The sequence below is a fragment of the Erpetoichthys calabaricus genome, chromosome 10 (genome assembly GCF_900747795.2).
Source record: "Erpetoichthys calabaricus chromosome 10, fErpCal1.3, whole genome shotgun sequence".
In the NCBI taxonomy this organism is placed as follows: Eukaryota; Metazoa; Chordata; class Cladistia; order Polypteriformes; family Polypteridae; genus Erpetoichthys; species Erpetoichthys calabaricus.
In genome coordinates this window covers 102,238,389-102,262,199 of record NC_041403.2, presented here as the reverse complement: position 1 = coordinate 102,262,199, position 23,811 = coordinate 102,238,389, and the positions used below count along the sequence as shown (strand labels likewise).

Below are 23,811 nucleotides of genomic sequence, written 5' to 3'. Positions count from 1 at the left end.
GTGCTTACACAAAAGAATAGCCCACAAAATGGCAACATGCTGATATCACCATCACAGTGTTAAAAATTCATAGCAACCAGAAATAAATGTTTCAGAATAAATATGTAAGGCTAAATGTGGTAATGTGTCTCACTGGCATTACCAGCCATTAAATAAATTTAGTTTAGTGTTCTCTGCAGTGTTAAGAGAGAGGCATTTGTTGAAAAAAAAGATAAATAGGTATAAAGAAATAAAGCTTGCTTTTTTTACATTTAGAAAGTGTATAGGGGCGTCTTCACTGACGATATGAGTGCCTTCCCGTCGCAGCGGGTTTCGTGTGAGAGAGGAAAGACGGCTCTGCCATTGTCCGGCCTTGATGGCGTTGTCTGTCTCCCGCAACCTCATAGCACTGGAAGAGTAAAAGAAAGTGCGAAGCATCTTAGTATCGTCTTTCCGTGGCTTATAATGTCTGAAATGCCGGCATAGCTATGTGCGCACACGCCAGCTGCTCGCATTTTTATAGGAATTTTGTGGGGCAGGAGACGCTACTCTTCGTAGATGCATCCTCGTCATTTTGTACCAGTGGAGGGGTGACATTTAGCAGCTTAATTGATCGGCGCGAGGACGCCGAATACAAAAGGGAATTTCCGGCCTCTAGTGGGGGTCTTCTGGCTAGATCTTACCGACAGAGAGGTACTTGGTAGAACATTTTCGTCAGTTTACCAAGCACTGTGGCCTGTGTCTTGATTATTGTAAATATTTATTTTTTTCTTGTGTATATTTTAATAGATATCTCTGGATTTAACTTTGGTGGAGGCATTTATTGGGTTGTGGTTAACAGTGCACTGTTTATTTGGTATATACAAGTTTTCTTTTTCTGTATTTTGAATATTTTTCTTAGTAAACCCTGTACTATATATACACTGTTCGAGGAGCAGCTTCCTGACTTTGATTACAGCCGAGGAAGACAGCTTTATTTTTGTTTTTTGTGTATATATGGGTTTTACCATTTTGTGTGCATTTTTCTTTTTCATTTGGGACTTTCAGTCAGCACTGTAAATACTGTATATAGGCATCATTTTGGGCTCTGTTTTATAACTGTTTTGGGTGTCCTTTGTGGTATTCTACTATGTATTGATTTATATTTTTCCGCAGGACATTATTTTTGTTTTTCATTGTGTGCACCTGTAATTAAAATTTCACTTTATTTTTGCAAAAACCCAACCCTTTTGTGTCCATGTCTCCCTGTGTTACACCATCATCCTGGTCCCGCATACTAGACACCTAGAGTGTAGGCTGGTGTCCCCCAATTCCCACTACATGGGGTGTCACACTAAAATGTGAGATTTATGACAAATGCATCTTGCTTTTCATTTTGCAGGATGGACATAACAACACCAAACAGAGTCTGGAGACTAATTCAAAGATGGATGGTTATGATATGCAAGGAAAAACTGAAGGAGTTAAATTTTTTCAGTACAAGTAAACTGTGACTAAGAGAAGATATGATTATTAAAAGTATGAGTAAGGCTGATGCCTGCTGTTATTTTAATTTAAGCTATTCAACACTCACAATGGGCACTAACAGAAGGTTCTTGTCCAATGTCCAAATATCTCAAAAATATTAGGAAACATTTCTTGTTATTTTATATTTGACAGAAGCCATTACCCAGTTCTGTTTTCAAGATCATTACCATTTCCAATTGTTTACATTTGTTTCTTTACATTTGCATCCCAAGCAAAGTGAAGTAACTTGTTTTAGGTTCAAAGTTCAAGGATAAAAAGCAACCAATGCAAATGCTCTTTTATTCCAACTACTATTAATCTCCTAAATAAGTTTAATTTTATTAAACACTCACAGGTTTAAATCATGAGATAAACAATTAGCATTAACAGCAAGCAAGTTTAAAGGTTGGGTTAATTTTTATGTCTAATATGTTTGATGTAATGTTTCATCATACATAATTATGCTTACTGCTATATTGTATTTTTTGTGGTGTGTTTATGTTTGATGGCTGTGTTCTTTGTGATGTATTTTTAATATTACATAGTTGTCTCTCTGTAAAACTTGATGAAAAACAAAATTTCCCTCTTGGATACAATAAAACTGAATTGAATTAGTCTGTATTGTAGGAACAACAGAAACCTGGCAATATCAGATCAAAGATTGTGTTGCTTCGACTTCGATGTTAACCCCTTGTTGCCTAAATTTATTTACAACTATAAAAAAAAAAAGAAATGTGTGTTTTTGCTGCCAAGCAGATGCTAAATTAAGTGGAGATTGTTAATTTGAATGTAGCACACAAGTGAACAATAAGCTGGTACGTATTTTTATCTTAGCACAACTTACCTCAAATTTGGACAATTTTTCGAAATTAGCAGCCAAAATCCATGTGCATGGCCACACCAACACTTCGCTTCCATCAGGCAGATGTAGTTTCCACTACGATTGCTAGATGGCATGACCAGTGCTTCCAATACGATCCTTGGCACGTATCAAATATGCATCAACCAGCATTGGAGGGATACATATGCCACTTCGGCTGCATTGAGGCCGGAAGTGGTTTGAAGTGATTTCAAGGGGTTAATGCCTCGGGAGGGTGTTTGCCAGTGTTGGGATTCTTAGGAGCACCTAGCTGGGTGCCACATACAGATGGTGATTGGAGTCCCGAAAGTCTGCCACCTGTTGACTTTTTCTTACTCACAGAGCTCAATACATTTTTGCACAATAGTGGAGACACCTAGATGAGAGCAATGAGACGAAACAGTCTGCCTAATTTGGCTCCAAGAAGACTAACTTGGCTCTTCAATTATTGTGCTAATTATTGACTCTCCATAACAAACATGATGTTTGAACAGGTTTCTCATAATTATTTCTGGTACAAGAATATAAATGTTCAAAATTCAAAGACCAGCCCATATCATATCATCATACAGTCATGTCATTCATTAGAGGACCTAGACTATGGTCACTCACATAAAAAAGCAATGCTGGGTTGTCAAATAGCACCTATCCGGTGGTGAATGTTGGTAGGAAAGGCATTGGCTGCACAGACTTGAAAAAACGAAATGCTGGTGATTATCAGGAAATGGCACATACCAGTTAAAGTGCATGTATCCTCACCATTAAAATTATAATTTGTACGGTCCAGATCTTTTTAATAAGGGCTGGAAAAAGGGTAAATATCAGGAAGATTGTAATATAAACATTTTATAGTTTGGCAGCAGCTTCTGCTAGACTTCATTCATAAGAGTCTTCATGCTGGTATTTTGTATTAGTCATTTGTTTACCTGCCTTTAGGGTAGTAATCTGTCCATATTGTATTCAAAATGTCCAAGGGACAAGCTGAATAAGTCTAAAAGTCCACTTAAAATGCTAATAGTGTTGGCAGGGATTTAAATCAGGGATGAAGCACTCTATAATAAATTCATGCAACATGTATTGTGAGACTTTCCAATAGCACCTTTAACTTTTAACAGCACACTTTAAAAGCAAAAGGTCACTTTTCAGCATGACTTTATCTTTATTTCTATATGTTTGTCTAATATGTTAAAAATCATCAATCTAACTTGAGAGTGTACACTAGCAACTGTACAAATCAAGACAGAATATGTTGAGGCAATTTATTCAGTAAAATATTACTCCCTCTGGATTCTTACATTCATTTCTTAAATGGTGCCGTAAAGTGAGTTGAAAGAATTATTATAACCTTGACGTTCATTTCAACATTGTACAAAATGGCACATTAAAGAGTCTAAACAGCTTTGGGGTTTCTGTATGGCAATTCAAGAAGATTCTGGTGAACCTTTAATCTGTAGCTACACTTTGATTAATAGATCTTGAGTTAATTTCATACAATTACAGTGTTAAATAAGCAGACAGGAGGCAATAGCTGTGAATAATGCAGTGACATATTGTAATTATTACAACACCAATTTGTTTTCCCTGAACCTTCTATATTACTGGAGAAAAAATCTTTTGTAGTAAATCATAATTTACACTTATTTTCACTGAGGAGATTTCAGAACACTGCTATACTCTAATATACTGCATAGAATCACAAATCATATTTTTGTTTGTTTGTGAACTGCAATTAGCTGTTGAGGATCAGTGTCTGTTGGGACACTAATGTTAAATGCAGGAAAGATTCTGAATACTAAAGGCAGAGGGATATTCTGTTTCAGGAATAGTATTAAAAAAATCATTACACACAGTATAGTATATTATCAAAGAATTAGTAACTATACGTTTAATGGGTTTTGCTTATGCATGTATTGTTTTTGTTTTTCCAACAGGCATTCTTCCAGATCTTCTGCCATTTAATCCAACTAGATTTCTCAAAGCTGTTCTTCACAAGTAAGGAACCTGGCAGGGGGCGGCTGGGGTTGGCCTATGCTGGCAACCTTGGGTTCAAACAGAAACCAGCTCTGAGCAAGTCATCAGTCCACTGTGGACACACACTGACACTAAGCTAATTTAACTAAGCCTTCATTTATTTGAGGTGAATTAGAAACACAAGAAGAACATGTAATTACAGACAGTGACCGGACTGGGTCATCAACACAGTCTCCCACTATACCACAATATACAGTAGGCCCCCGCGAAGTGGCGGTTTAGAGTTCGCGGCCTCAGTCATCCACGGATTTTTACTTAGAACCTAACTAATAATTGTTAGCGGAAGCCGCAAATATCCTCCGCAATTTTTATGGCTTTTTCCATGGCAATACTGTACTGTAGAGAGAACAGGAAGCAGCTGTAGATAAAACCGCGACTTGGGATGGTGAAAGTAGCCAATAGAATTTGAAACTGCAACTCCCAGCAGTCCCTGCGTGGCTCTGATTGGTCTTCTGCTGAGGGTGCTGGGGCTGTTGAGGTCAAAGGATGTCAGCGCGGCTTTTAAAAAGGGGGCCAGTGACCAAAAGCAAAAAAAAAAAAAGTTTTTGTAATTTGTGTTTCAAGTTCCTGTCTGTCTGCCTTCTGTTAGGTTACCTGTACTTATTCATTTTGTCCTGGATCATTTCGTGCGTCAGGATTGTCTGCCTGTGTACATGAGCACTGTAAGTGGATTCATGGCCATCCTGCAAAGAAAGAAGGGCTCCTGAATCCGTCCACCCGTCTTCACCATTTCAGGAACTACTGGTAGGACTATCTGTACATTCCCATTCAAAGTGCGGATCTCTGGACTATCTATTGTCATCATTACAGTTCCTCCGTTGCGGTTTTCATTAACTTTTTCATGATTAACTGTGTGTGTTTTGTTTGTGCTTTGTTGTATTTAATGTGTAATCGCCGTAAGGGGAACAGGGGTGGTATCGTTGTTTTCTTATTTCATTTGTTTTCATTACATTCTTTGTTTGCTGTTTGATTATTGGTTTGGTTTGTTTTTGTCTCTGCTTGTGAGTTCGCGCGTCGGGTCAAGGCTGGAATCTCCACCATAAAGATAAATAAATTACCGTCTGCTTGATTGCGGCTTCTCGCGCGATGCTACACTTACTTAAAAGCCTGAACCATACCTGTCCTTTTTGGCTGATTGCTTTGTTTCTCTCTCCTCCCCCAGACAGGTGTTGTGCTCCCCTATGATGTTTGTCTATTGTTTAATCGTTAACTAACTGCATGCTGAGCACCTTTTACTTCTGAAAGAGACATGTTTGTTTGAAGTGTTTGAATAAAGTTCCTGTCTGTACAATCTCCTGTGTTTGTGTGCAATTCTTTGACTCAAGCCTACAAGCATCAGCGCTTACCTCTGTGTGCTTGCTTGCAGCCAGTTTAAGCGCAGTTGGCTCAATGATTTACATCCATGGCGTTAATTGCACTTTGTACATATTGTTTCAGTAGTTGTTTAAATAGTTTTTACAGTTCATTAGCACTGTAAAAAATCAGTGTTGCATTAATTGTGATGCTCTTTGCATGAAAAAAAATGTGTTCCATTAAAATTTCACTTTTTCTTTGTTAATTGTGACGTTTACTTAAAGTTCAGCAAAAAAGTATTTGGTGTCCAGGGATGCATTAACACCCAAGTATGTGGCAGTTTAATGGTTACAGTCCCAAGATGCCGCCGAAACGAGCTGCACCGCCTAAGGCTTTTGGCAATGAAAACGCGCTTGCATGAATTACAGTACATATAGCGGTAACATTGGTATTTTACATTCTAGCACTGCGGGAGACATAGCAGTACAATATACAGGTTTACCTTTACACTCTTTATTTTAAGGTAATGTATTAAGCTGAGTTTGAAATTAAGTTAGGGTGGTGCAGTGGGTAGCGCTGCTGCCTCGCAGTTGGGAGACCTGGGGACCTAGTGTTTTGGGGGCATATTTAGGGTTTAAACTATGAAAATAGGCATTTTTTTAACCACATCCAAAATTTGCAGTTTTTCACAATTCGCGGGTGCTCTAGGAATGTAACCCCCGCAAATTTTGGGGGTGTACTGTAATTTTATAACTGTTCACTAAGCATAATTATTTATGTAAATGTTAGTTAGTTTAACTGGAATAACTGCTGCTTTAGTGGTAGTATCTCAAAATCTGTCAGGCTTAATTTCCTCCACAAAGTGTCTGTAGTAGCAAAAACATTGTTTTTTTGCTGTTTTAATATATATATGGGCGGCACGGTGGCACAGTGGGTAGCGCTGCTGCCTCGCAGTTGGGAGACCTGGGGACCTGGGTTCGCTTCCCGGGTCCTCCCTGCATGGAGTTTGCATATATATATTGTCACGCATGAGCGCATAGGGAGCAGCTTAAAGGCCCAACAAGCACCGCGAAATCTCATGTCAGGGGACATGACGGACTCTCTTTGGCAACACCGCCGTGAGTTCACCTGGACTCGATAAACACAAGCCACTCCTGGGTTCCTTCCTTCCTTCTGGTCCCCACCTGATGATGTCACTACCACCCATCTACCACCATGGTTCCTTCCCAGCATTCTGTGTGTCCACTTCCGTTCCCACCCCATAAATTGTCCACCTGTCATTGTTTGAATGTTTGTGTTCCATGTATGAACTGACCCTATTGAGACGAAATCCTGACAGTATACGGGGACGGATACCCCAAACCTTCATTATTTCTTTGTCTCTTTCTTTACAATATATATTATTACTAGTTGATTACCCAGTGGCTTTGCTCACTGAGTGCAAGGGAAAAAAATAAAATGTAATCTATAAGTTATTAAACAGTAAAACATTAATATTTAAGAAGTAAAGATATATTGAGCACTACTGGAGTGGTTTGGGGTAAACTACATTTTAAAGGCGCTATAACACAACAAGTAAGTAGTACTAACAGCAAGTAAAATGTATTTGGATTATCTCTCGGTAGTAGATCACTTGTGAAAGGCGCTTCACAACCGCTGTGGTATAGAAATTACATTATCTATGTGATCATCTTAATTTCTGCCTGACAACCTTGCACTATGTGCCTGTGATTTACTTCTTAAAATAATTCATCACAAAAGGAACCTTGAATGTTGCAGGGTTTTAGTGACCTGAACTCACCTTAAGGGACAGTAAGTGGTAGTGCAGGGTAATTTACAAACAGAGTCCTGCTTCGATGGTGCCGATTACACTCATTCGCAAAGAGTGGCACTTGAAGTGTCACAAACAGTGCGAGATGAGAGGACGCTGCCCAAAACTGCGAAGCTCTCGACCCCGTGGAGCAGACCGACATTCCGTGCCTCCCAGCGTCCACTTTGTTCTCACGCACATTGTTTACAGCTCGCCGCAGTTAAAAAGTAGAAAGACGCAAAGCTGTTTTCCTTATCTCTTCTACTATGAAGTACTGCCAACTAAAAAAAAGTTACAGTGTGGCAGTTTCTGCGACAGTCACGTGGATGAATAAATAAAACTTCTCTGTCAGAACGCGCCTGGCGGTGGACAGCTCAGCACTGTAGTCCAGAGGGCTGGGAGAGGGACATGCGGGGCACACTTCTATGGGATAGATCGGCGTGTTTGTGTTTACTTCTTTTCAATATCAGTAAAATAACTCTCACACAAATAATAACAATTTGTAAAGACGATATGAAAATGGCATCCACAAACGAACTGATTAGTTACTGTATTATAATATGTTCTGTAGTCATACGTAATTTCCATATCGCGTGGTCATACGTAATTTCCGTTTCAAACGCGAAAAGAGTTTTATATATATAGATATAGAACTACAAATTTCAATACGATATGTTCACTTGTTTGACTTGTTACTTTCTTATTAAGCAGTAAATGGCTTTACCTTATAATTGATGTCAAAACATTTTTTCAAGCAATCATTTGTTAACCATATTATACTAAAAAATTACTTTTAGTTTAGTAATAGAAATTGCACTGTTGGTATTAAATGGCAAATAAAAAAGTGTTTAATCCTTCTGTTTTTCTTGAACTAATATTGAGTTCCCAACATTCTTAAAATTATGATGAAATCTGTAGAATTCAACTTTCACTAATAAGTATAGCAAATCTCCATATACTCAGTTATACATGATGCTGCAATTAATCAAATGATACTTTATTGGTGAATATATTCATTGCTAAAAATATTAAATAATTTCCTATCCATCCATCAGTTTACTAACATGCTTATGTAATACACCACCACCCTGAACCATTGATACAAGGCAGGATGGATCCATACTTTCATGCTGCTGACACCATCTGAATGTCACAGCAGAAATCAAGACTAATTAGACCAGGCAATGGAAGGAAGACCTGCACAGCTGATGACAGAAGAATCCTCACTATGAAAAAGAAAAAGCCCCCAACACCTGTCTGACAAATCAGATACAGTCTTTAGGAGGCAGACGTGTACGTGTCAGAAACTACTATCTTCAGAAGATTTCATAAACAGAAGTACAGAGGCTGTAAAAGATGGAAACCACTAGTTAGCCAGAAAAATCTGATGGTCAGATTACAATTTGTGAAAAAGTGCTTCAAAGAGCCTGCAGAATTCTGGAAAAGGCCTTTGAGACAGATGAGACACAGATGAACCTGTGTCAGAATGATGGCAAGAGCAAAGTGTGGAGACGAAAAGGAACTGCCCCAGATACAAAGCATTCCACCTTATCTGTTAAATATGATGGTGGAGGTGTTATGGCTTGGGCACATATGGCTGCCACAGGTACTGGCACACTTCTCTAATTCACTGATGATGTAACTGCTGACTGCAATGGCACACTGAATTCTGAGGTGTATCGAAACATCTTATCTGCTCAATTTCCAGTAAATCGATCCAAACCCATTTGACTGTGCTTCACCCTACAACAAGATAATGATCCCATATATACCTACAAGGCAACACAGGAGTTTTTAAAGCTAAAAAAATGGAAAATTCTTGAATGAGCAAGCGAGTCACCCGATTTTAGTCCAATTGAGCATACCTTGAATACGCTGAAGAGAAAACTTAAGGGGACAAGCAGGACCTGAAGCTTGGCAGAGCATCACTAGAGAAGATCCTCAGCACCTGGTAATGTCTATGAATCGCAGACTTCAAACAGTCATTGCATCCAAGTGATATGCAACAAAGTACGAAATATGACTGCTTTAATATCCCTGCCATTGCTGTGTCCCAAAACAGAAGGGATGACCTGAAATGGGGTCATCATGTATAAAAAGTGTTGTAATTTCTACCTGGTGTGACCGAAATGTGTGAAAATACCCTTACATTAAAGTCTGCAATGTGCACTTTAATCACATCTTAATTTTTTGATTTGTAATTTTAAAGTGTGGAGCAGAGAGGTAAATAAAAAAAATGTGTATATGTAGTTAAATATATATTGTAACTATCATCAAATATATCAAGCTGATTGTGTATTTGTCTACAATGCATATCCATATTGTTAATCCTACCTCAGCCAGATTTTGCACAGATTCTCCATTTATACAATAAACACCATAGGCTACATTTTTGTTTCCAGATCTTTCCCCTTATGGGAATTTTAATTAGTGAACACACCTGCACATGTTAGTAGGAAAGTGTCCCTAGGAGTCATTTTTGGGATTTGGCACAGGCATGCAAAGATGCTTCACACAATGGGTTTAGTCCATCAAATTTTGGTTTGCAGCCAACGATTTTTGCCACAGAGAATTTATTTAGTGACCGTATCTGCACTTTATTGCATTCTGGGCAGTTATGGTATCCTTACTAGTTGTATACTGTATATATTGTATGTTGCATTCTATGCATACTTTTATTTGTGTGCATGTGAGCCTGTGTGTGAATCTGTCTTGGTATTGTATTATTGTCACTGCTCTGAGGAGATGTGCAAGTAAGAATTTCATCATATACAGTATGTACACTATGCACTATGTACACATTGCAATAAATTTGAACATGAAGTAGGTATGTGATTTGAATCTGCTGGCCAGTGTGCGTGACTCTAGTTTTGAGCAGCCAGTTAATTTATCATGAGACCTTTGCCCAAGATGGAATCTGAACCCTGAACTCTGAAGCTGTGAAAGAGAAGCTGAAACCAATGTGTCAGACTGGACATAATTTTCCTATTGTTTGTTCATGCACTGATTTCCAAAAATGCTGAGTCCTTCTAGTCAACTAAATAAATAAATAAATAAAAAATCTTTGAGGCTTCATGTACTGTACATCCTCCTTGTAACTATGGCAAAAAAACAATACGCAATTGCTAGTGCCAAGGAGACCTTGATAACCTATCTGTACCGTCACATTTATCCTGTAGACATTAGCAATGAAAAAAACATTTTTATTTTAGAAAAAATTAATTTTGGTATTATATGATCATATTATTTAATGCATTTAATTCTAAAATGCAAGTACAGTTTACTCATTTTTCTCTGATAGCAACCAAACAACCAACATTTGGGACTGAACCTTGGAAATTCAATTTACCATCCATTAGCAGACATTACTGCCTGAACACACATCCCAGCTCATTTGCATTTTTGAGAGTCACCCACTACGTTGTGCCCATGGGATGTGCTTCTACATGACATTATGCTTTACCCTCCATTTAATGTACATAATTACTTCTCAGTCTCAAATGATGCACAGTAATTAAAATGATGTATTCTAGTTTATAAAATAAATATATTGCAATGGTCTCTTGGTGGAGTACGCTAAAAAGGTGCTGCAGCCAGTTTTGTCTGATAGCTTTAAACCTGTAACTTTTTTACTATGAGCAATAGCACCGAACAGAAAAGACATCCAATGTTAGCTTTTTGCCTGTGAGTGAGGCAAACGAAGATGTGTGTTTTTAGAAATAAATACACAGAGAGCTGCTCTAGAAGTTAACGAAGAAGATAATTGATGCATTCCAATTTAATTTGTTCTTAAATGGCTTCTTTGCCGCATACCCGTATAAAATAGTCATTCTCAAACCCAATTAATCCAAAGCATTGTTGCAAGCGCTGGAGCCAGTCCTAGCAGCACTGGGTACAAGGCAGGCAACAACCCTGAACATGGCACCAGTTCATTTCATGTTCCACTAACACTGATACTGGGGCTAATTTGGATTTGCAAATCAACATAACATGTGTGTCTTTGGGGTTGTTGGAGAAAAACATGGAAGAACAACACCCAGAAAAAAGGAGAACATGCACACTGCCATCCTATGCAAAGACAGCAAGAATAATATATTGTGATGTGTGAGTCCCTGTCTTGCACCCAAAAACACGAGGCTGAGTCTCAGTACTTTAGCAAAACCAGCTTTATTTAACTTGAAACAGGAACAGCAGGGTTATTTATTGCAGTGGGGAGCTACCACTCTCCTACACACAGACACAGCAAACGGGCATAGTCGGTGCCAGGTTAGTGGCCAAGTTATACTGTTGCCTGCATTTATAATGTTCCTTGCATTACCCATCGTCAACAGGCTCATATAGCGCAATCTCGATCGACACGTAGTTGTTTCCGCAGGTCTCAGCAATGGACAAGCAGTCCTCCACAGACGCGGCGGTTGTGCTTCGGCGTGTCGTCCCATTGGGGGGAGTTCTAAAAGAGTTCAGAAACCTCACAATATGTTATTTGTGAAAGAAGATGTATTAAACAATACTGTAGTTCCTTTTGAATGGTTTCAAAAAGTGTCCAGAATTTTTCCAAAATTACTCTTCAGCAGCCACCTGAGACAATTACAGGTAAATTCATTTTAGGTAGCTCAAAAGAACATCACTCTTGTCCCCAGTGTGCAGATGAAATGATTGAAATATTCCATCATTTTTATTGCTATTCCAACATATTTCTGGAATTAGATAAAGAGGTGGTGCAACTGGATCTTCTGTATGGAAAAAAATACAATGACCATCAGAATCACATGTATTAATGTGGTAGCGGCATTTTCCAATTACAGTAATCCCTCGCAAAATCGCGCTTCGCCTTTTGCAGCTTCACTCTATCACGGATTTTATATGTAAGCATATTTAAATATATATCGCGGATTTTTTGCTGGTTCGCGGATTTCTGCGGACAATGGGTCTTTTAATTTCTGGTACATGCTTCCTCAGTTGGTTTGCCAAGTTGATTTCATACAAGGGATGCTATTGGCAGATGGCTGAGAAGCTACCCAACTTACTTTTCTCTCTCTCTCTCTTGCGCTGACTTTCTCTGATCCTGACGTAGGGGGATTGAGCAGGGGGGCTGTTCGCACACCTAGACGATACGGACGCTCGTCTAAAAATGCTGAAAGATTATCTTCACGTTGCTACCTTCTATGCAGCTGCTTCGTGAAGCGACATGCTGCATGGTGCTTCGCATACTTAAAAGCTCGAAGGGCACGTATTGATTTTTGGTTGTTTGTTTTTCTCTGTCTCTCTATCTCTCTCTGTCTCTCTCTCTCTCTGCTCCTGACGGAGGGGGTGTGAGCTGCCGCCTTCAACAGCTTTGTGCCGCGGTGCTTCGCATACTTAAAAGCCAAACAGCCCTATTGATTTGTTTGCTTTCCTCTCTCTTTCTGATAGTCACTGCTCCTGATGCGCACTCCTTTGAAGAGGAAGATATGTTTGCATTCTTTTAATTGCGAGACGGAGCTGTCACCTCTGTCTTGTCATGGAGCACAGTTTAAACTTTTGAAAAAGAGACAAATGTTTGTTTGCAGTGTTTGAATAACGTTCCTGTCTCTCTACAACCCCCTGTGTTTCTGCGCAAATCTGTGACCCAAGCATGACAATATAAAAATAACCATATAAACATATGGTTTCTACTTCGCGGATTTTCTTATTTTGCGGGTGGCTCTGGAACGCAACCCCCGCGATGGAGGAGGGATTACTGTATTCCAAAATTCTATGGCTACTGGATAGGTTCAGGTATGATGTGTAGTTAAAAAGATTCCACAGTTCCACAATGCTGCAGCAGAATATAAAGAATTTACCATTAACGTACTAGCTTATAGTGGATAAAACAGAATCTGTCCATTATCTAGGTAGTCATATAACATTTACATTTCACTAAAAAACACACAGACATTTGGTCCTCAGCTAAAGATGGTTCATACAGAGCAAGCTGACCTTTTCCATTTTAGTAAAAACCGTGTTTTATTTTCACGGTCACTGCTTGTCCTTTTCCTGTTACAGAGTTCTTTGTCACGGTTGATGTTGAATATCTCAATTATGAATTCAGAAGACATATGAAGCGTGTCCTGGGGGATTATCAAAAGATGGGCTTCTGAGGATTAAGCTTTTATTACAGTAAGCTTTTCTGGCCACCAGTAAGACACTCAGCAGATGGCACGGCTTTTCCTTCTGTTATGTCACTTTGCTAATCACTTTACTTTTCCAATGTTGCTACAACCTTAAAATGATTTGACTTTCCAGAATGTTTAAGACCAAGATCAAGGTTCTAACCTCAGTAGTTTATGAGTATCAGCAGACGGCCATGCATTATGTGCTTGATGGTTATCAGATGCAAGAGGTATTGTTCTTCTTCTTTCTATCATGTAATCAACTTGTGCAACTGGCTTCATGCCCTACAGATGTTGCTGCTCTTCTTATTCTTTCTGCCATGTCACCTTCTCAATGACACAGACATGCACCCGTCTCCTGTGGCCAAGGTTGACACTACCTCAAATGTGTTGATTCACCGGCTAGTATCAGGTCATAATTTTTTGCTTAAGACAAAGATAATGGTTCTAGCCCCAGTAGTTTGCAATAACATACAAGCAAACAGACCTTTGCTTTTTCTGTATATAGATTATAATCAAGCAAGCACTTAATTGAATTTAACCTCAACATAAATGTACTAAGATTGGCTGTTACAAATCTATTTAAACAGCTATCCAAACAAATATTTGTTAATGTATGCTGCATCTGTTGTATCATTATAAGGGGACATAATAATAATAATAATAATAATAATTCATTACATTTATATAGCTCTTTTCTCAGTACTCAAAGCGCTATCCACACAGGGAGGAACCGGGAAGAGAACCCACAATCTTCCACAGTCTCCTTACATTAGTGTTTTTACATTTCCATCCTCATTTTATGCAGATGTTCCATGGCAAACCTCCAAGGAATTAAATATGTTCATGTGTGTATCTTTCTATCCACCCATCGATAATCCAAACCTCTTTTTCCTGTTAGAAAATGATGGGACACAGAAGTCTATTGGGTGCTTAACCTTGAATAGCTTGCCAGACTATCACTGGGCCCACGTGTGCCCATGCTCAAACTCACTCACACATATACAATTTACATATCATTAGAACATGGGTGCAAATCAGAGTCAGTAGAGAAAACATACAAGGGCATGGCATCAATGTACATCACCCGTACTTACAGTAACGAGGCTAGGAATGAAGCTCGGGTCCCTGGAGAAGTGAGGCAGCAGAGCTAATCAGTACACCTCCATGCCATTCTATCTATTGATTTATTTATGTGTCACTTAGTATGTATGTGTGAATTAGCTCACTCTATTATATTTTGAGGAGGGCTGGTTCACAAAGGTACTGCTGTCATTAAGGGTAGAAGATTATTACAGAGAGAGAATGAAAATCCTAAGTTTAAAGATACAGGTCAATATCTGTAGTTTCTGACTGGGTCTATGCCATAGCAGTGGCTACTCTATATCTAGATTAATTTCAGAACAGTTTGAATGGATAATAATTGCATTTAAACAAAGCATTTGGCAATGGGTGTGGGGGGAGTATACAGTAAAATTATATCTAAAAAAAAAAAAACTGATTAAATTTGCAGGGTTCCAACATACAGATGTATGAGCCACAGTGCTTACAGGTTTACTGTATTTGTCTACAGGCATCTTGCAAAAACAGTGTGGGGATTCATAGGCCTGCCAACATGGACACAAGTTGATTCCAACTCATTACCTCTATGCTGTTTCAGAGATAATAGAGTAAGTGTGTGTTTTCTTTATTACATGACTGAAAAATGCATATGCTATACTTAAAATTAACAGCACCTTAACCATTCACAGTTTTACACAAGAAGAAGTGTCCAAAAAGAATTTTACTGGTTTCTACTAAATGCTTTCATTGTGCAAATAATTCCTCAATTCAAGCTTGTGTTTTTCATCTCCAAATTACATCGCTAAGGGTTTTTACATACTGAACGTGATTTACATACTTTACACTTCAATCTCACTGAGCACCTCAGTGAGTTGGCTTCATGTAAAACTGTCAGTTGCCTGGGAAATTTTAATCCATTTAATGGACATGTGTTTGGGATGCTCAGTTTAAGCACATCTGTGGGTTAGTCTCTGTAGTTCTCAGGGTTTATTTATATTTCTTGTTCTTAACTGATTTGATTCATTTAATTCCAATTAAATGTGCCCTTTTTAGTTAATTCCAACCTTAGTTCCTATGTAGTTAGAGTTCCTATAGAGCACTTTCAAAAATAATTCAGAGCTGATGCAACTAGAACGTATTACTTACTCTGTATCTTTTTTTTTTCCCCTAAAACCAGTGAAGCAATTAGGTAGTGAGTTCAAACATTATATCACAGCTGCCACAAGAGGGAGACAGAGATAACATTTTCTACCAGATAATAACCTGCTCAGAGTGCCGATTTAAAATTGTTTAATGGAATAAAAGAGTTAGGTGTAAAGAATTAGAATAAGTCCAGCTGCCTAGGGCAATTGAAATGATGCAAGACAATTGCACTGTCTCTCCTAATAATACAGCACAAGTGATACTTGGATTTTGAATAAAGTGCTAAAGCATACATGAAACACATTATGACAGTCTTAGCTTGTTCTTATTTAAGTCATGACAACGCCTCATGTTCATGGATTATACTTATATGGATATTCAAATAAATTTTAAACAGCTTTAAATTGGAAGGCATGGTGGTGCAGTGGTAGCACTGCTGCCTCGCAGTAAGGAGACCTGGGTTCGCTTCCCGGGTCCTCCCTATGTGGAGTTTGAATGTTGTCTTCGTGGGTTTCCTCCCACAGTCCAAAGACATGAAGGTTATGTGCATTGCCAATCCTAAATTGTCCCTAGTGTGTGTGTGTGCCCTGTGGTGGGCTGGCACCCTGCCCGGGGTTTGTTCTTGCCTTGCGCCCTGTATTGGCTGGGATTGGTACCAGCAGACCCCCGTGACCCTGTGTTAGGATATAGCGGGTTGGACAATGACTGACTGACATATTTAAATTTAAGATACTCCACTATATAGGAGTGATACTAAATAAAATTACCTAATTAATGTTAAAAAGCTTATGTCTACTACTATTACTACTTATGCTCTACATATATACACCATGTATGATTGTAAAAGTTTTCTTTTTAATTTCCCTAAATTCTGCTTCACCACAGTTTTCTTCCCTGAAGCCAAAAAACATGCAGTAGCATACTGATTCATACATTGACTTCATGTTATTTTTGATCATTTAGGTGAATAGGATGAATGTCTCGCAGATGGGCAAGTTCAACTTGATACAGATATTCTGAGTACTTGAATATGCAGATCATTTAGTAATTCATTATTTATTTCATTTTTTAATTAATGGACAGATATTGTTGGTTTCGATTTATATTTAATCACTTTCTACCTTGCTCTTTGTGTGCTTTTACAAATCTGCATTTATATTTGTACCAGTCCTGTATTTAGTAATGAGTATAACCTATACTTGAATTTTAACTGAGAAATGTTCACAAACCCTGTACTCAGCGAAGAGTGCTATACAAAAAAATAAGTTATATTGTGTTTTTTAATAATCAGCAGGGTAAGGATATTGTTTTTTGACATCTCTAATGCGTCCAACACCATACAGCCCAGTGTAACGTATAACTGTGTATCGGACACGGTCATGAGTAGCACACAAGTCCCACAGGGAACTATACGAGCTCCATTCCTGTTTACCCAGTACACCTCAGGCTTTAATTACAATACTGAATCATGTCTACTGCAGAAATTTTCTGATGACATAGTCATAGTTGGTGTATCAGCAGTGTGCAAGAGAATGAATACAGGACACAAGTGAAAGTGAAGCATCTGCAGCTCAACATCAGTTAGATACAGGAAATAATTGTAGACTTCAGGTGGGTTAAGCCCCCTCCAGATCTCACTGATGGTGAAGATTTGGAGGTTTTAAGGACATATACTGCATAACCTTTGAGTGAATCTGAAATATTAACAGGCCTAAGTGGAGTACCAACATAGTGGCTGTATACAAGAAGGGTCAGAGTCACATCTGTTTTCTGAGGAGGTTTAGGTCATTTGGTGTCAGCAGGCCACTCTTACATTTTATACTATTCTGTAGTGGTCGGTGTATTTTTCTATGTGATAGTGTACTGGGAAATGGCAGTAGTGGAGGTGATGCCAACAGACTAAACAAACTGATTAAAAAGGCTTCTTCGACATTGCAAGTCAGACTGTACTGGAAGTGGTAGAACAGAGGTCACCTTTGTACCTTTGTTCTTTGTTCCCAAATGGTCCTTCAGACTGATGTTTACTTGCTGACCTCTGTTGTAAGTCGTATTGGATAAAAGCATCTGCTTAGCAAGTAAATGTAAATGTAAAAAATTATAAGCAGTGTTTACCCACAGATAGACCTGGGCCTAATTGATCCTTTGCCTTACTAATCAATAAAATGTGCAAAGTTTATCTTGTAATTACGTTTGACATACAGTATGTATTTTTTAAAATACTGCTATACACCTTTAATTATATTGTGATTAAAATATTTAATGTCATTTCGATTATGGACTTAGTTTAGAAATAATAATACACTATTTGTGCCTGCTTTGATAGCACTATGATGTGACCATTCAGATGTGTGTTGTGAGCAATAGTTTTAATTCAGTGTGTCACATATTTAAAAGTTTGAAAATATACCATGAATATGTTTAATATAACATCATATATAGCCCAGATAAAGGAACAGGGGATTTGCATTCATCTCCTGAATGTAATGGATATGGCTGCTGTTCTTCATTCAACCATCCATCTAACCATTCATCCATTTTTGGACTAGCCAGTTTATTACAGGAATACTGAGCACGAGGCAGTAACCTTCTTCACACACATCTATGCTTACACTATGGGGCCAGTTTACAGTCATCTATTAATCTAACTAGCATGTCTTTGGGATGAGGGAGGAAAACCAGAGAACTTGGAGGAAACTCAACCTCAAGATGTGCTAGCTGAAGTAGTAGCATGTAAAAATCCATGCAAGTTTCAATCCCATACCTGTGGCTAGGCTACAACAGTGATGAAATAAGCTGCTTCATATATTCACTCCAAATAAAAGTTTATTTAGTTAGTGATCTAAAACTTCCACATTGGCAAGCAGTTCACATGGCTCAGCTAATAATGCTTTGAAGCACAGGGCAAATATCTCTTGTAGCTGTGTTTTTCCCAAAATTACCAAAGTTCAGCAGCTTAAACTCAAAGAATGGGATTCAACAAAAGCCTGACGCGCAGAAATGATTCCACAGACAAAATATCTTCGTTTTAAAGTTTAGTTAAGTTTTAAAGTAAAACAGTTTACACAAAAAGAAAATGGAAAATTAAAATAGTAAAAAAGGGAAAATTAATGTTAAGAAAAGTTCAATTTTAAACTTAATCTTGTTATATCTCAAATCGTTACTATTTACTTAACATTTCTGAACCATTTCAAAACAGTCAGAAAACTGTATGCTTATCCCATTTCTAAACTTAAAATGGGTTTATCAAGTCCCTCTTTACTGGGACCTGTTCTAAACAACAACTGAGCTTATTATCACACTGTTTCTCAGTTACAGCAAGAAGGTTCTATCTCTTGCTAACTTATAGGGGGGAAAGACTATACCATAAGTTATGACTATGAAAGAAGTTTATATTCTATTCAAATTAAGCAAACATTAATATGAGTTTAACTCAAAACTTTAACTTTCTAAGATTGGCTCTTACACCTCTAATGATGCAATGTGTAATTTGTTAGTGGAAGTGTATAATCACACAGATGCTTTCTTGCTTCATTGCTAAAACACAAATCAACAAGCATTAAATTTGTGTTGTTTGTTAAGTTTTGAAGCCAAAATAATATTCCTTAGTATAACCACTAAAACTAAATTACTGGATGTATTATACACACATCATACAACGCATGTTTCAATTTTACGAGAGAGAATGGGATACAGTTAGGAATAGTCCAGTTGAAAGGCTAATTCTGAATTAAGCAATAACATAAACTTATGTAAGGCTTGTTAAAAATAGAGGTGTACTGTCTCGGAAATAAAACAATAGCTTAAAGTACAGTGCAAAGTTTGATAACTTGAATGTCAGATTGATCTATCACCAAGCCCAAAACAAAGCCCAGACTCCTAACTCCAAAACTGAGAGAATGAATACAAGAAAACACGTGCAAAGCTTTTTAATAAGGACTTATCTGCAATCTTAGATAAAGACAAGCCATTGGTTACCTTTTATCCTATCACACAATTAACGAAGTTGCAAAAGCACCAAAATGAAAACACCCAGGACAAGCAAATATAGTGTCAAAAACAATACAAAAATTATTTAAATAATTTAAAATACTTTTTAAAAACAAAAACTGTTGAAAATTTGAATTCTGAATAATTCTTAACCCCACAGAGACAGAAAACCTGCAGAAAAAAATGTGTATTCAAGTAAAACAAAACAGGATTATAACAAGAGGCTTTTTTAACATGAATTCTGAAATGATGGATTCATTCTCAGTTGAGAAGTTTGATTTCACAAAGGTAACCTTATTGTTGGGACAACTGTAAAAATTGAGAAATTTGAAAAACTGAAGCATCACTAGTTTGTGGCATTTGAAATTTGAATTCATTTAACTGTTGAATTCTTCATATACTGATGTAAACATAAATCTCAGTAAATACCACAGACCGCACAAAGCAATATTCTGACAATGTTTAATGTTGTCAGGTTGAAAAATTGTGCTTTTTACAGTTTCTTAAATAAGACTTGTGATATTTAATTTGTGTTTTAGCTTTTAAGTGAATAAAATTTGAAACTTAATATTATTTTTGGTAGTGTGTATTTAAGCAAGAGTTTGAAAGGCAGGTGCCTTTTGGACAGAAGGTTTGGTCAGCATGACAATGACTCATAGGAATAAATATGTGTTTTCCAAGAGATAGAATTATGGGATGTATGCAGAAAGGTTCAAGAATGCTCTTTCATCAGTTTATATTGGCTACCCGTTGTCACTTCTCTGGGTACAGCAGACAGATCAGAAATATCTCAGCCAACCTTTACTCTGTCCTGCCCACTGTGCTGGAAGGCAGTAACTGACCAACAAGTCACTACAATCAGTTTTTGTACGATGTGGGTATGGTGTACATATATAAAACATAACATATTTTTGCCAACAAAGCTACATATCCTCTCTCTGTTGCACTGAGTACTTTCAGCTAACAAATTCTACAACAGAAGTGTGTCAAGAAACATTACTGGGCTCCTTTATACCAACAGCAATACACATGCATAATGCCTCACTGTGACTGGGACTGCCACGTCAGATTATTTTTGTCTTTTTAATTCTCTTCTTTTTATTCATCCTAGTGTTTGTTCAGACTATTGCGTGTGTGTATACTTAATATGTTTATTTATCTATTTATTTGTTTAAAGATCTTCTGTAAAAAAATGTTCGTGAGGACTAATAAAGATCTATTTATCTAAAAACAAACCCTGGTTTGGAATGTTCCACTTGTGGCATCACATCGGCATTCAAAATCTTTTGGATTTTTGAACATTTTAGACTTTGTAATTTTGGATTAGGGATTCTCAACCCTGTACCCCCTTTCTAGTTGCTAAAAATGCCAATGTCTAAATGCTATTTCCAGTCAAACAAAGAACTATTACTTTCAACCTTGAAAATCTACACTCTATCGATCTTTGACTTAGTGCAGTCATATAAACACTCTCATGTAGTTATTTTTGAGGACAGAGATGACGCTGAAATTGGCAGTGAATGGAAATAATAGAACCTCCTGGACTTTCTAAAACTGCTACATTGTATATTTATGGTACATTTATTTAGCCTAAAAAAGTCGAAGCTCTATAAGCAAACTCTGAGCAACCTTCCTGCCTAAAAATGGTACAAGATCTCAATGCTAATTTATTTGGCACCACCAAAAATACCCCATGGGTTAGTAATATCTGGGTAAGGTAAAGAGCCCTTATGCAACATATTAGAGTTAATCCTTTATTAAAAATGTAGTATATAAGAATTGCCTGTAATTAAATGCTACATTTTTAAACTTGTTTTCTTGCAAGCATTTTATTCCTTTCTTCCCCAAGGAGGGTCTACAGGGTCTCAGAGTTAAACTGCACGTTTAATACTATTCAGTCTCAGCATTCATCTCATTTAGTCATTCAATTATCACTAATACTCAGTTAATCAATTACTGTAGGAGAATGGCAATGCTTAAGTCCATTGACATTTACTGCAAATCGGACTCAAATGCCTTAGACAATATGCCAACAGTTTAAACATGGAAATAAACACAAAATACTTCTGCTGAGTGGAAATTTATTTGAGAAAAAGTGGCGTGAAGGAGTAAACTTCTATTTTCTTGTGCTTTTCTTTTTTCCATTTGTTTTTCTTTTTTCTATCCAGCTGTACTAGACTGGAAAAAAACAATGATTTCTGTCTAAGACTGAAGCACACGTTTTGACTTATTGAAAAGAAAAATGAATGTTCATTAACAGAAAGCCATAGGATGTCTTTTGTATACTCACCTTTTTAAATACTGTAAGTGGGACAATGCTTTTCAGGTTTAAGAAAAATGTTATACAATGTTACTGTTACCACTAATACTACTCTTTTTCTAATCCTTTATTTTAAATATACTAGTTTTATCAGTGCAACTTAAATTTTGAGTTATAAACTATAATGCTTTGAATCAACTTAATATTCTTCATTATTGTATTACTCTTGCTGATGTTTGCTCTGAGGATGTTGAATGGAGAAGAATAGAGAAGGCCAGAAGGAGTTGTATTCTCTATGGACCTGGAGAAAGCATATGACAGGGTGCCTTGAGAGAAGTTGTGGTATTGTATGAGGGAGTCGGGAATAACAGAAAAGTATGTAAGAGTTGTACAGGATATGTATGAGGGAAGTGTGACTGTGGTGAGATCTGCGGTAGGAGTGACGGATGCATTCAACATGGAGGTAGGATTACATCAGGGATCGGCTCTGAGCCCTTTCTTATTTGCAATGGTGATGGACAGGTTGACAGACAAGATTAGACAGGAGTCCCCGTGGACTATGATGTTTGCTGATGACATTGGGATCTGTAGCGAGAGTAGGGAGCATTTTAAGGAGACCCTGCAGAAATTCACTAGAGAGGAGTGGAATACATGTGTGTAAATGAGAGGGAGGTCAGTGGAATGGTGAGGATGCAAGGAGTAGAGTTGGTGAAGGTGGATGAGTTTAAATACTTGGGATCAACAGTACAGAGTAATGGGGATTGTGGAAGAGAGGTGAAAAAGAGAGTGCAGGCAGGGTGGAATGGGTGGAGAAGAGTGTCAGGAGTAATTTGTGACAGATGGGTATCAGCAAGAGTGAAAGGGAAGGTCTACAGGACGGTAGTGAGACCAGCTATGTTATATGGGTTGGAGACGGTGGCACTGACCAGAAAGCTGGAGACAGAACTGGAGGTGGCAGAGTTAAAGATGTTAAGATTTGCATTGGGTGTGACGAGGATGGACAGGATTAGAAATGAGTACATTAGAGGGTCAGCTCAAGTTGGACAGTTGGGAGACAAAGAGAGTGTGTTGGTTTGGACATGTGCAGAGGAGAGATGCTGAGTATATTGGGAGACGGATGCTAAGGATAGAGCTGCCAGGCAAGAGAAAAAGAGGAAGGCCTAAGAAAAGGTTTATGGATGCGGTGAGAGAGGACATGCAGGTGATGGGTGTAACAGAACAAGATGCAGAGGACAGAAAGATATGGAAGAAGATGATCCACTGTGGCAACCCCTAACAGGAGCAGCCAAAAGAAGAAGAAGAAGATTCTATTACTCTTGCTATGCTATTATAATCAATTCATTCTTATGTTCTGTTTTGTCCCTTCATCTCTTTAAGCTTCATATTTTCTTGTTATAATTCAGTCAGTCATTTTCCAACCCGCCATACCCTAACACAGGGTCACGGGGGTCTGCTGGAGCCAATCCCAGCCAGCACAGGGTACAAGGCAGGAACAAATCCTAGGCAGGGCACCAGCCCACCGCAGGACACACACACCCACACACCAAGCACACACTAGGGACAATTTAGGATCGCCAATGCACCTAACCTGCATGTCTTTGGACTGTGGGAGGAAACCGGAGCACCCGGAAGACACCCACGCAGACACGAGGAGAACATGCAAACTCCATGCAGGGAGAACCCGGGAAGCAAACCCAGGTCTCCTTACTGCGAGGCAGCAGTGCTACCACTGCGCCACCATGCTGCCCCT

General features: G+C 38.1%; 1 long non-coding RNA gene across 1 annotated transcript in view; it reads left to right on the top strand.

The window, feature by feature from the left end:
- Window positions 1-23,377, top strand: part of LOC127529423 (uncharacterized) — a 131,512-nt gene extending 108,135 nt beyond the window's left edge. Inside the window, exon 2 of the long non-coding RNA XR_007936108.1 lies at window positions 23,232-23,377. This is a non-coding gene — a long non-coding RNA (uncharacterized LOC127529423). The remainder of the gene's footprint in view (window positions 1-23,231) is intronic.
- Window positions 23,378-23,811: the final 434 nt, after the last annotated feature.